This window comes from Euprymna scolopes, chromosome 37 (assembly GCF_053919585.1).
Source record: "Euprymna scolopes isolate OS-2025 chromosome 37, ASM5391958v1, whole genome shotgun sequence".
Lineage (NCBI taxonomy): Eukaryota > Metazoa > Mollusca > Cephalopoda > Sepiida > Sepiolidae > Euprymna > Euprymna scolopes.
In genome coordinates, this window is record NC_136518.1 from 574,285 (window position 1) to 587,857 (window position 13,573).

Here is a 13,573-nt window from a genome sequence, read left to right on the forward strand (position 1 = left end):
AATTTTATACTCTATTGCACCTTTTCTCTTTCTTTTTATACATATCATATTTCTAACAGATTCGTGTCTTATTCCTGCCCCCACTCTATTCAACTCTTTGTAATATATATATATATATATATATATATATATATATATATATATATATGTAGAGAGAGAGAGAGAGAGAGAGAGAGAGAAAAGGGGAGAGAAAGAGGGGGAGAGAGAAAAAGAGAGAGAGAAGAGAGAGAGAAGCGAGATAGAGAAACATATCTATGATGAACAGTAGTGGTGACAGGGAATCATCTTGGAAGATCCCTCTTTGTATTTTTATCTTAGTTATATATTGTGCATCAGCTGTCAGTTCATATCCCTCTTTATATATATATATATATATATATATATATATATATATATATATATGTCAGGTCGTGTCATATGCTACTGGTACCATGTAACCCAGTACTACCTGCCTCATGGTCGGGTCACCGGCGACTAAACTGGTTCTCCCACCAGACTTGTTTGGTGAGGATTAAAAACAAGACCTTCCAAAGGGTGAATGAACCCTTTTTCATGGTCAACGGCCAACTAGCACCGTGTGTGTTTGTGTGTATGTATGTGTGTGTTGGGGTGGAGAGTGCTCCCATAAGCCGTGGTGAAGGCAACCTTTCTAGGAGAAGCAAACCTCTGATTTAAAAAACCATAAATTGGAGATTAGTACCTACATTAAGCTGGTCTGCAGTTTAACGTTGCTGGCTATCTTGCTCTTGCTTGTTGCTGGATCTCAACATTTTGAACCGAGAGAGAGACTATACTGTCGTACAAAGCTAAGACTCTGTAACATCATCTGTGTATAGATACTCCCTCAGGCATTTGTCTATAAACATGGTCCTGTGGCAATAAATAGTTGTGATGCGTGGAGGCTTGAAATGCTGGAAGCATGTAATACTTGATCTGAATAACCGTCTTCAGTGTCATGCCTGCTTGAGCGTGTGAATTCACCAGTAGGACTAAAAAGAAAAATTTGGGGGGGCTCATTGACATTAAGTGTCTGAGGGAGTGGCACTCGTCTGACAAGACGTTGCAATCATCATATATATATATATATATATATATATATATATATACAAAAGAAAGAAAATTAAAACTGTAAGTTGAACTTTACAATCAAAATTTACTGTTCGACTGAATACTCCAAAAAACAATTTACAAAGTCCTTTTTCTGCGGAGTTTCAAAGAATGTTATTCTTGTTATTCTTCTCGGCAGAGGACATAAAGAAATCAGCAAATTATATTTGTAGCAATGGTAGAATTTGCTAGTTACGACATTAAGTGAAACCGCAATTTAGTGTAGTTATAAATTGCCAAAAAAAAAGTGAAAAAATGTTGGACATGTAAAAAATATATATATAAATAAATCGCGCATAATATTTCAGCTTGCATGAAAATCCTCTCAAGTTAATCTGAAATGCAAAATAACTCTCTAGAGAGAATGAATTGCAAAATAGGTCCAGCGTGACGATGCATATAATCCGATTGAAAAGTCTTTAAAACAGCTGAAATAATTGATTAAAATTGTTTTTCTGGGCAGTGCAATATATATATAGTCAAGTCGCTGCCTGATGATATCTGTTGTTTGATTGAAACAAGTGGCTGTTTGTAGCAGCGGGATGTAAACATGTTTATATAACAATAAACAAGTATTATTAGCTCTTTTTATTGAGCACTATCTAACAACCTCGTTGAATTCACTAGTCCATTACTTTTGAATAAAAAAAACCCCGAGTATATATATATATATATATATATGTTTTCTGAGTTGGCTGGGGCCTACTCCATTTTCTGGAGTGGTAGAGCGGATGGATGTAAGAGGGAATCAGGCGTGGCTTTTGCTATAAAGGCATCAATTCTTTCTAGCCTGGAAGAACTTCCCTGTAGTGTGAGTGACCGGATCATGACTATGAGGTTACCTCTGGTAAATGGTCGTTATACAACTTTTTTGAGTGTCTATGCACCCACTATGGATGCAACAGAAGATGAAAAGGTTGCTTTCTACCTTGCTTTGTGCAGTGTCGTTAGACGCATTCCTTCTGCTGATAAGATCTTCATTCTTGGAGATTTTAATGCTAGAGTGGGAAGAGATTTTGAAACCTGGGACGTGCTGGGTAAACACGGAGTGGGCAAGTGTAATAGCAATAGTCTGATGTTGTTGCAGTTTTGTTCAGAGATGGGTTTTAAAATCGGTAACACCGTGTTCCAGCAGAAGGATAAATACAAGACGACCTGGCTGCATCCTAGTTCCAAAAAAATGTTTTTCTTTTATCCTAATCACTACTTCTGCAGTATATGAACCAAACTAAACCAACTCTTAATGAAATAGATTTGTTAGAACCAGCCAGAAATAAATTTTTCATTCACATAAAAAAATCTACAAAAGATAACTATTTTCTTTCTTTTTTTTTTTACTCTTAATTCTTAACTAACCTTAACTCAACCCTAACCTAACCTAATTATTGTTAACCTTGATAGTCTCTTACATCAAGTAGCTTCATGCCTTGTCTGGAATGATTTCTATAAAACAAATTTTTGGAGTCTTAATCTATGTATTGATTTAACTGTTTGCTAACAATGGAGACTCTTTCAAACTAACAAAAAAATAAGTATGAATGTTTTGTTTTTTTTTTGTTAATTATTACAAAATCGTAGGGGAGGGTCATTGTCTACTCTCTGTTTGACAGTTTTTTTCCAACTGTTTACATCCTCATTAATATCTTTTAAAGAGAAGACTTTGTTGGTTTGGCCACATGCATGTTTCAACTCGAGTTCATCTACGAAGGAATAGTTCCAAGGTTGATGAAGACACTTTGGAGGCCAACTGAAAACATGGTTACACACCATCAAAGCCAACATTGAACCTAGCTCCAGTCCACATGTTTATGATGTTCACTGTTGGTCCCGGGACTGGCTGTACATCACTATCTTGGCCACTTCAGATTGTCGTGTGTGGTCTGCGTTCATCGGAGGAGCTGGTTTAATCCATTCTGGTGAATATTGCATCAACAACCGCAAACTGTTTATGTAAATCTTATTCGTCGAAAGTCTGTTTAGTTTGGTTCATATTCTGTATGAGCACTGTTGTTGCACACACGTTTATTTACTTGCCATCAAGAATATTTTTATGAATTAGAAGCAAAAGTTTTAAAAGAAAAAAAAATTTCATTACTTCGACTATTATTTTCATCTTGTATTGGAATATTCAAACGATTATTCTTATCTTGAGTGTTATTTTTGCATTTATTCTGATGTAACCTCCGACCCCCAACAATTTGTGAAATGTTTTTGTCTTGTCAGTGTAAAACTTACAAGTTATATTTTATAGTACTGAGCTCTACTGAAGTAAGTATGGAAATCAAAATTGTATACGTGATGCATCATTTTATAAAATACAAGCAGGTCGCCCAGCGTTGGCCAGTCATAAAATACACATAAATATTATATTTTAATTCATACAAAAACTAAGGCATTCTTTATCTGAAAGTACATCTTTTAAACTCCTCGGCCTAACATTCACAGGAAACATGAGTTGGAACAATTACATTGAGAGCATTGCCAGGACCGCTGCGAAGAAGGTAGGTTCTCTTTACCATGCTAGAAAGCTACTAACGCCCGAAAGTATCCTGTACCTCTACAAGGCCACCATTCGCCCATGCTTTTTATTTTAGATTTAAAATATTAACAACTCCATTTTATTTCAGTATTTAATTTGTGTATTTCTGTTGTATTAAATGCTAGCTTTTTTTTTTTTTTTTTTTTTTTTTTTTTTCTCTTTCCTCGTACATATGTTTATTTATCTACCGAGTTGATAGCAAAAATTACGAATTATACTCATTTTTAGTGAGTGTGATGGGAATCTATCACCATACTTTCCCTTAAACACGTCTGTTGGACTTTTATTAAGTACAATACTTAATAGTTTTTTTTTTTTTTTTTTTTTTTTTGTTTAATGGAGAGTAGAAAACGCATTGTGGATGCGTTATCGGCAGCTCCTGTTACTCTCGCTTCTTCTTATTTGTCCCTCAGTCTTCATTTTTTAAATGAGTGATTTTTCGGACAAAGGGAGAAGAAAAAGCTGTTTTCTAGGTTGGCAGTATTTTTGCGAATCAGTTTGCTGAGATGGCGGAAATTTTCTGTTTCTATGTCTATCCTTGTAGCCATGTCACTAGTAAGGGTGCTGGAGGTAAACGTTTTGTCTGGGCTGACGTTATCCGCCTGATAGTCAGGGACCCGAACCTTGGATTAACCACTAAGGAGGCTGTCCTATCAGCAGGTGCAAAGTACTGGGGCTGCTGTATTGCCATTTGGTGAATGGATTCTGGACCATGCAGTAGCTTCTGGTGGGGCCTCTCGATGCCATACTAGTGGGTAATTGTTACGGCTTTACCTTATCATTAGCTACAAATAAAAAAAAATTCTTCGTTTCTTTTTCTCTCTTAATTTCCCCTCTCTGTCCTGCTCTAAGTAAATCTGTCGACCTAGTCCACAAATTCCAAAATTTCATCATGACAAGTTTCAAGAAAAAATACACGATTAAACCCGGTTCTCCAACTTCCAACGTAGACCCCTGCTACCATGTCTCCTTCTCCAACATCAGGGGTCTTCGTTCTAACCTTCCAGAGGTTGAAACCCAATTACAGGAGACTAAACCAGACCTTTTATTTTTAAGTGAAACTGGCATTGGACAGGCTATTTCCCTAGATGAGTTTGCAATTTCAGGATACTCTAACTTAACTTCTAAAACTGACCCCCAAGATCGTCATGGGCATGGAATATGTGCCTATATTAAAGATAGCTTTCCATGTGGGAGGGACATCTCCAGGGAAGATCCTAACTTACCCTATATGTGCTTCCGGGTTGCTTTAGCTCACACTACTGCATTTATATTTACTCTCTATCGCCCCCACAACAGCGGAGTTACTATCTTTCAAAGCATATCTGAGAAAATTGACCAAGTCCTTTCTACTTATCCTTCAGCTAACATTCACATATGTGGAGACTTCAATGTTCACAACGTCGAATGGTTGACCCACTCAAACAAGACCGATGATGAGGGGAGGTTCTGTCATGATTTCTCCATTGCCTATGACCTCACTCAGATTGTTCAGGAACCTACCCGTGTGCCCGATAATGACGGCCAGTATGCGAGCCTACTAGACCTTTTTCTCACAACTTGCCCTGAACTATGTTCAGTTTCTGTTCTGTCGCCTCTTGGATCTTCCGACCACTCTGTTGTATCAATCAAGATAAAAATGAAATGTAATAAGTCCCCAGACGTACCTCTTCATCGTACAGTATATCGATACACTAAGGCTGACTGGGATAGCTTCCGTACATTTATATCTGATCTACCTCTGCATTCCATGTTTAAAAAGGATGTGTCCTCTATAGTATTAGACCTAACTGAATGGTTAATTGTAGGTATTGACCATTTCATACCCTCTAAAAAGTTTCAGCAAAAACCTAACAGCCAGCCATGGTTCTCTCCAAAATGTGCTGCTGCCATTGCGCACAGAAATCACTTTTTCCACTGCTTCAAACGTAATAGATGTATGGAAACTAAAGCCGTTTTCAGGACTGCCAGCAACCATTGTAAGAAAGTAATAAGGAACGCAAGAGTGTTGTATGCTCAATCTGTTAAGTCCAAAGTAGCTGAGCAGCGGCTTGGTTCCCACCAGTTTTGGCAAATAGCAAACAGAATCCTGAACAGAAGCGTGTGCTCCATCCCAACTATTATCAATGGACCTGAGGTAATCTCGTCAGCATCTGACAAAGCCAAACTCTTTGTCAAGAACTTTGCAGCTAATTCTACCCTTTGCGACCAAGACCGCCAACCCCCAATATTTCCTCCTGTATCAGAAAACACGCTATGTGATATACGTATATCTGTATGTGATGTTGCGAAGCTAATCAAAAACCTTGATTCGAGTAAAGCAACTGGCCCTGACGGTATTCCAATTATAGTACTCAAAAAACTTCAACCTGAATTAGCGCCCATACTTACAAAACTGTTTAAACGTTGTCTTAAGGAGAATAGTTTCCCATCTCCCTGGAAAATCTCATCAGTATGCCCTGTATTTAAGAATTCAGGTGATCGCTCATCCCCCTCTCAGTACAGGCCAATAAGTCTCCTGTGCGTCATGAGTAAGTTGCTAGAATCTGTGTTAAATACAGAAGTAATCAAACATCTCAACAAAAATAACCTTCTTAGTGACACTCAATATGGTTTCCGTTCTGCTAGATCTACAGCAGATGTCCTTACAGTTATATCGCATAGGATTAGCAAATCTCTCGACGGTGGCAATCTTTCTAGGGCAATTGCTCTTGACATATCTAAAGCCTTTGATAGGGTATGGCATAAAGGTTTACTTCATAAGATCGCTAGCTATGGTATAGCTGGAAAAGTCTTCTCAATTATTAAATCATTTCTCTCTGATAGGTTCATAAGAGTAGTAGTTGAGGGGCAAAAATCAGAAGCTCACAGTATTAATGCCGGTGTCCCTCAGGGATCCATCCTGGGCCCAACTCTTTTCCTGATCTACATTAATGATCTTCCAAATCATATCCTTACATCATTTGTAGACATTTATGCTGACGACACTACCATTTATGGTAGCACATCTAAGACAGTAAATGACCAAGTTCTCTCCAATTCTCTCTCCTCTGATCTTGAGCACGTAGTACAATGGGGAAAGGAGTGGCTGGTTACTTTTAATGCATCTAAAACCAAGCTTCTCTCTTTACATCATCAACATTCTAATTCACATTTGTCATCAATTGAAATGAATGGCTCTCGTCTTCAGGAGGCCTCAAGTTTTGACAAGCTTCTGGGCTTGACCATTACTCCTGATCTTAAATGGAACATGTATATCAAATCTGTTGCCAAGGCCGCTGGAAAAATGGTGGGATCTTTCTATCGATCCAGTAGATATCTCACTGCTGATGCTATTCTCTACCTATATAAGAGCCAGGTACGTCCAAGGATGGAATACTGTTGCCACATCTGGGCAGGAGCTGCTAGAAAGGACTTGTCCTGCCTTGATAGAGTTCAAAATAGACTTCGTAGCCTCGTAGGAGATGTCCTTTTCTCCTCCTTGCAACCTCTATCTCACAGAAGAGATGTTGCGAGTTTGTCTCTGATGTATCGTTATTTTCATGGAAAGTGTTCAACTGAGCTTCAATCTATGGTCCCCCCTCGCCAAACTTTCACAAGAAACACTCGTCTAGCTGTAAACACTATCAATAATTTCCCCCACTCTTTATCTGTGCCTAAACCTAAACGTAGATTCCATGAACAAAGCTTCTTTCTTAGAACTGCACGCCTGTGGAATTGTCTTCCGTTTTCCTGCTTTCCGGCTGACTACAATATGGTTGTGTTCAAGTCTAAAGTAAATAAGTTCTTGATGAGCCGTTCCATATAAGTTATCAAATTTACCAAATTTTCATTACTAATGATTACTATATTGACCAATTTCTACTGTACACTCTTTAACCCTTATCCTTGAGTGGCCTCTGGGCCTTGATAATGTGGTGACGCCTTTGTAAAAAAAAAAAAAAAAAAAAAAAAAAAAAAATGGCACTTGATAGACTATGTGTTAGTCAGAAAATGTGAGATGAGGAATATCTGCAGCGTTCGTGTCACGCGGGGTGCAGAGTGCTGGACCGACCATCGGTTGGTCCGTACAAAGATTAAGTGTGTTGTGAAGCCCAAGATGAGGGGAACTAGTGTGGCTATCCCAAAGCGACTTAATGTTGCCCGTCTAAAAGACAATATTGTGAGAGAGAAACTAGTTAAGGAGATGGAAGAGATTGATTGTGAAAATACTTGGCCTGCTTTTAAGGAATCTGTCTATGAGGTATGTGAGAGAGTATTAGGTTATTGTGAGCGTAAACATCAGGATTGGTTCAATGAGAATGATACTGAAATTCAGGCTCTGCTTAATTCAAAAGCCAGGGCATTGCACGCTTATCTCGGGGGTGGTTTGACGGATGGTGAGCAAGATCGATTGAGGGACAGGTTTAAGGCAATCAAGCGCGAGGTGCAGTGGAGGTTGCGTAACATGCAGGATGAATGATGGAGGCAGAAAGCTGAGGAAATACAACTCGTCTCGGATTCGAAAAACACCAAGGTCTTATACAGCCTACTGCACGCAGTTTACGGACCATCCAGATCACCTATCACTCCTCTGTGCTCGAAAGATGATGGGGATCTTCTTTGAGAAGATTCTTCATAGATGGAGGGAGCATTTCGATGACCTCCTGAACAGACCTTCTTACGTTGATTAGGAGTTTGTTAGGTCGATTCCTAGCAATCCTGTCAAGGATATCTTGGCAGAGGTTCCTTCTCTCCAGGAGGTTGAAACAGCTGTCCATAAGCTGAACAATGGAAAGTCTCCTGACCCGAATCGTTTGCATGCAGAGATCTTTAAATGTTCTGGACTCAAGATGATGCAACGCTTAGCGGAATTGTTGCAGACTGCTGGATTGGCAGATTGCATTGATGGTAGTGCTATACAAGGGGAAGGGTAGCAGAGATGAATGTGGAAACTATCGCGCCATCTCTTTGCTGTCAGTAGTCGGTAAAGTGCTCTGTAGGATCATGCTAGACAGAATGCTGGAGCATATTGCTGATGATGTTTTGCCTGAGTCGCAGTGTGGTTTCAGAAGATGTTGAGGGACAGTGGATATGATTTTTACAGCCAGGCAACTGCAGGAGAAATGTATAGAACAGCAAAAGGGACTGTATCACGTTTTCATCGATTTAACTAAGGCTTTTGATACGATCAATAGGGATGCTTTGTGGGAGATTTTGAAAAGGCTTTGCTGTCCTGACAAGTTTATAACCATCTTAAAGCTCTTCCACAATGATATGAAGGCTGTGATCAACGTTGGGGGAAAGCTGGCTGATTCTATCTCGGTAGAAAATGGTGTTAAGCAGGCAGACATTCCGGCACCCACACTCTTTGCGTTGTATTTCACCATGGTCTTTCGGATGGCATTTGGGGGGTGCTCTGATGGTGTCTATATTCGTTACCGAACTACTGGGGGGTTGTTCAACATTAGGCATTTCAATGCAAGTACAAAAGTACTCACCAACACGATTCGTGACTTGCTCTAAGCGGATGACTGTGATCTGGTGGCTCATACGGTGACTGATATGCAGCATCTTGTGGATGCTTTTGTGGTTGCCTGCAGTGCATTGGGCCTGACCATCAATCTGAAAAAAACTGTCTTAATGTATCAGCGGGAATGCTATACTATGAGCCATCAGTTTATATCTGTGGGTCAAGGATAGTGGTTGTCTCTAAGTTTGTATACTTGGGTAGCACACTGAGTATGTCTGGTACCCTGGATGATGAGGTATCGTTATGGATCAGCAGGGCAAGTGATGCCTTCGGAAAGTTGGACGGGCGTCTGTGGAGACGTCATGGGATCTTGCTGCCAACTAAGATGAAGGTTTATGCCGCATGCGTTCTCTCTACTCTTCTCTATGGTTGTGAAACTTGGACAACATACAGGGAGCATTTGAGATGTCTCGAACGGTTTCACCAGATGTGCCTACCGCGAATCTTAGGTGTGGGTTGGCAGATGTATGTCAGTGATGTAGAGGTGCTTGATCGAACCCAATGCCTTAGCATTGAGGCTCACGTTATTAAGCATAGACTGAGATGGAGTGGACATGTGGTGAGGATGTTAGACAGTCGACTTCCCAAACAACTCCTTTATGGTGAGCTCGCCGAGGGAAGACATCTGGCTCAAAAGCCTAAATTGAGATTTAAGGATTGTTTAAGATCCACCTTAAAAATTCTGGGATTGATGAAAGAACTTGGGAGAGTCTTGCTTTGGATCGCAGAGGGTGGAGAAGGACCTTGCGGATAGGTGTGGGCAAGTTTGAGGTGGATCGAACCCAGTATGAGCGGCTGAAGCGTGATATCCGGAAAGGGAGAGTGAAAGGAGCCGTGGATGGGAGGGGGAGCCAAATTGGCCTGGAGTGTGAGGTGTGCGGAAGAATATGCCTTAGCAGAGCTGGGCTGATGAGTCACCAGTCTACTCATCGGCACAACGGGCCACAAAGCAGTCTTGAGTTGCCAGAATTAACCTGTGTATACTGCAGGCGAATGCACAAAACGACAGGCGGTTTGAAACGGCATTTGATCCTGCATAGAAAAGAACAGCAAGAACGTGCTGTTAGTGGTGCACATGTCTGTACAATGTGTGCTAAGGAATGCCAGAGTTTAACAGGGCTTAAAAGCCACATTCGTGCAGCCCATCACTGAATGTTTTCGTGTTTCTGTATACCTTTTTTTTTCTTTTTTGTTGTGCTATATCGAGTGATGGCAATGTTCAAAAGCGAATTTGCTGCCATCATATATATATGTATATATATCCACTGATAACTACGATTCATCAGAGTGGCTGAATCTAGCGAGATTCGAAATCTGGACCCCATGAAAAGAAGCTTAAACCTCTCCCGCTGGGCTATTTTGTGCGACTGCTGGATATATAGCGATTTGTGTAGATGGTATTTGTTTTTGTTTTCGATACTTTTTGAATGAATTCCATTATTTATTCAAAAAGTATCGAAAACAAAAACAAATAAATAATATTTGCATAAATCGCGATATAATTATACACTGACACGTGTTCCATCGTCGATGACTCATCAGAGTGGTGGAATCTAGTGAAATTCGACATCAGAACCCCATGGAAAGAAGCCTAAACCTCTACCACTGGGCAATCTTGCGCGACTGCTGGATATATATTTATTTATTCAAAAGTATCGCAAACAAAAACAAGTAAATAACATCTACATAAATCTCGGTGTATCCAGTAGTTGCGCGAGATTGCCCAGCGGTAGAGGTTTAGGCTTCTTTCCATGGGGTCCCGAATTCGAATCTCGCTAGATTCAGCCACTCTGGTGATGTCAGTGTATAATTCTATTTTAAACAATACATGTCGCCCCCCATTTTTTTTTGGGGGGGGGGACTAAATTAGTTTAAGGGAAAATAATTCCCAACTCGCATTTAGGTTAATTGTGCTTCCGTATAAATAATTGAATTCATTCAAAAAGTATCGCAAACAAAAACAAATGTAACACACACACACACACACACACACACACACACACATATATATATATATATATATATATATATATATATATATATATATATATATATATATATATATATATATATACCATGATTTCATGGCGTGGATTGGCCTTTTACCATTTAAAAAGCCGTTAAATTTCATTCAAATCATCCGTAACTCATGAAATAAAAATAAATCGATGAATGCAGATCAAAGTGAATTCATCAGTAATTCCTGCCAGCGAATTTGCTTAAGCGTTTATTTTAGAGAAAGTATCGTGTCAGTGAGAGCGGACTTAATATGAGTTTTAATCGTAACTAAGTATTGTTTACCATGATATTTGTTGATAACAAATATTGTATGATTCCCTGTTTAGGGAATTCATTCATATTTAGTTGTAATGTAAGTAGCGCACTTTATTGTTTGGTGGGTGGTTTAGATTTTGGAATAGGGATGTTCCTAGTGTGTTTAAATTAAGCCCTGTCATAGGCTAATGAAATCATTAACCCGTGAGAAAAAATAACAATGAATCTTGTTGGTTAGCTTGCTAGATTAAACATCAAATGTATATAAAAATACTCGGGAACACAAATTCTATGCATTTTAGATTGACCATTCCCTACGGGGATGAAATACAGAAGATTCTGTGTAGCTTAATTGCCATAAATATATTTTCATAATTTACTACCTAGCTTTAATCACGTATTGAGCTGGTAGCAACACATATGGCTTCTCTATATTCTCTAACATAGACTGTCACGTTCCCGATTCATCTCCCAGGTCGTCAGGATCAGCCAGCCTCACTTCTAGACTTATTTCTTATCACAGTTTCCAAGGAACTCTGGAACACTGATCTTTTTCTGATATTGGTAGAAATTAGCCGATACTTTCGACCCCAAGTTCAAGAGCCAGTGCTAAAAATAATAAGGTACTTCAAAAAAGCTGACTGGCAAGACATTAGAAACTAGCGGGGGTACCCGGCGTTACCCGAGTGTTTCCGGGACGGGGGGGGGGAGTTTTAAAAAATGTTATGGTAGGTAAGTAGGAAGGATCAAACCCGGAGTCATGAGTAAAAGTGGGAAAATAAAGTGTGAAAAAAAAAAAAAAAAAAACATCTGCAACGTTAACAGTTCGGCCACCAAGAAAAGTCCATTCCAGTTGTTTAGGAAAAAAAAAAAAAAAAAAAAAAAACGACTACGGTAGGTCGGCGCGAACGTGAAAATATGATGTGAATTGTCCAGCACGCTAACCACTACGCCACAGAGCACTGCAGCTTAGTTTAGTGATTTTAAATAACTTCACATGAAAGAACTACGAAGCCAAACCGGTGTTCTCTTCTCAACTGTTCCTTGTGAACGATCCCCAAACGGTGTTAAGTGGTGGCAGGGGGAGGAGGAATTTATTAGAGAGAAAATATTTTACCACTTCCATTGATCTTAACCGATTTTGGCCGTGACTTCTCAGCAGAAAAAGTATAGAAATCTAAGATTATCGAGGAATTTGAGAACTAATAAGCCTATAACACACCTCAGATATTGTTCTGCCGTTTGTGCATATTATATTTGCATGAAATATCTTGATTTTTAATCCTATTAAGGTCAAAATCAGACGAGAAAAAATGAGTTCATTTTATTTATATAGAGATTACATTAGAGATAGAAAGTATCTCTTCTCTCTCTGTGGAACAGTGAGCAAATGAGGCTACTGAATGGTTCAAAGCATCACTTGAAGCGCATGTTCCCAGACGGAAGGTGTATAGCATACCTTACTCTCACCAATGATTCATTTCTACTTGTGCAGCTTCCATTACTCAGCACACATTCCGCAGATTTATCTGACATAAGTCCAGTATAAACAGGAAAAAATGTTTATAGAAGCTAGAAATAATTGTAAGAGTGAAATAGCCTCAACCGAGAGAAAACATACCGAAATCGCCCGAAAACGCATTGAGTTGTCAGAAATTAAGAACTTGCGATTTCACACGCGCGTGCATGCACACGCGCGTGCACACACATATACATCTATCCATGCGCAAATGTATGTATATATAACACACACGCTATATATGGTAACACATATACCCACAACCATGCACCTATATACAAATAAACACTAACATGTATTAAAGGGTACACGTACATACTTATATCCCTGCTAATACTTGAAGTCTAAATTTTTTAAACCTGCGAATGATACTATTAGCAGACTTGTTCACCCCATTTTAATTATAGACTAAAGTATAGTCTTATTGGTTTTTTAGATATCATAATTCAATCAACCAATTACTGCAACTATCCCTTTTTAAGAATTTAAATAACCTACAATGACGTTTGTTTTTATTCTCGGGAAGGCAAATTAATCTTTTTATGGGATGTTATGATGGATTCACTAGGTTAATTCCATATTTATCTAGATTAAACCGTCTAAAGTACTTACAGTTAATACT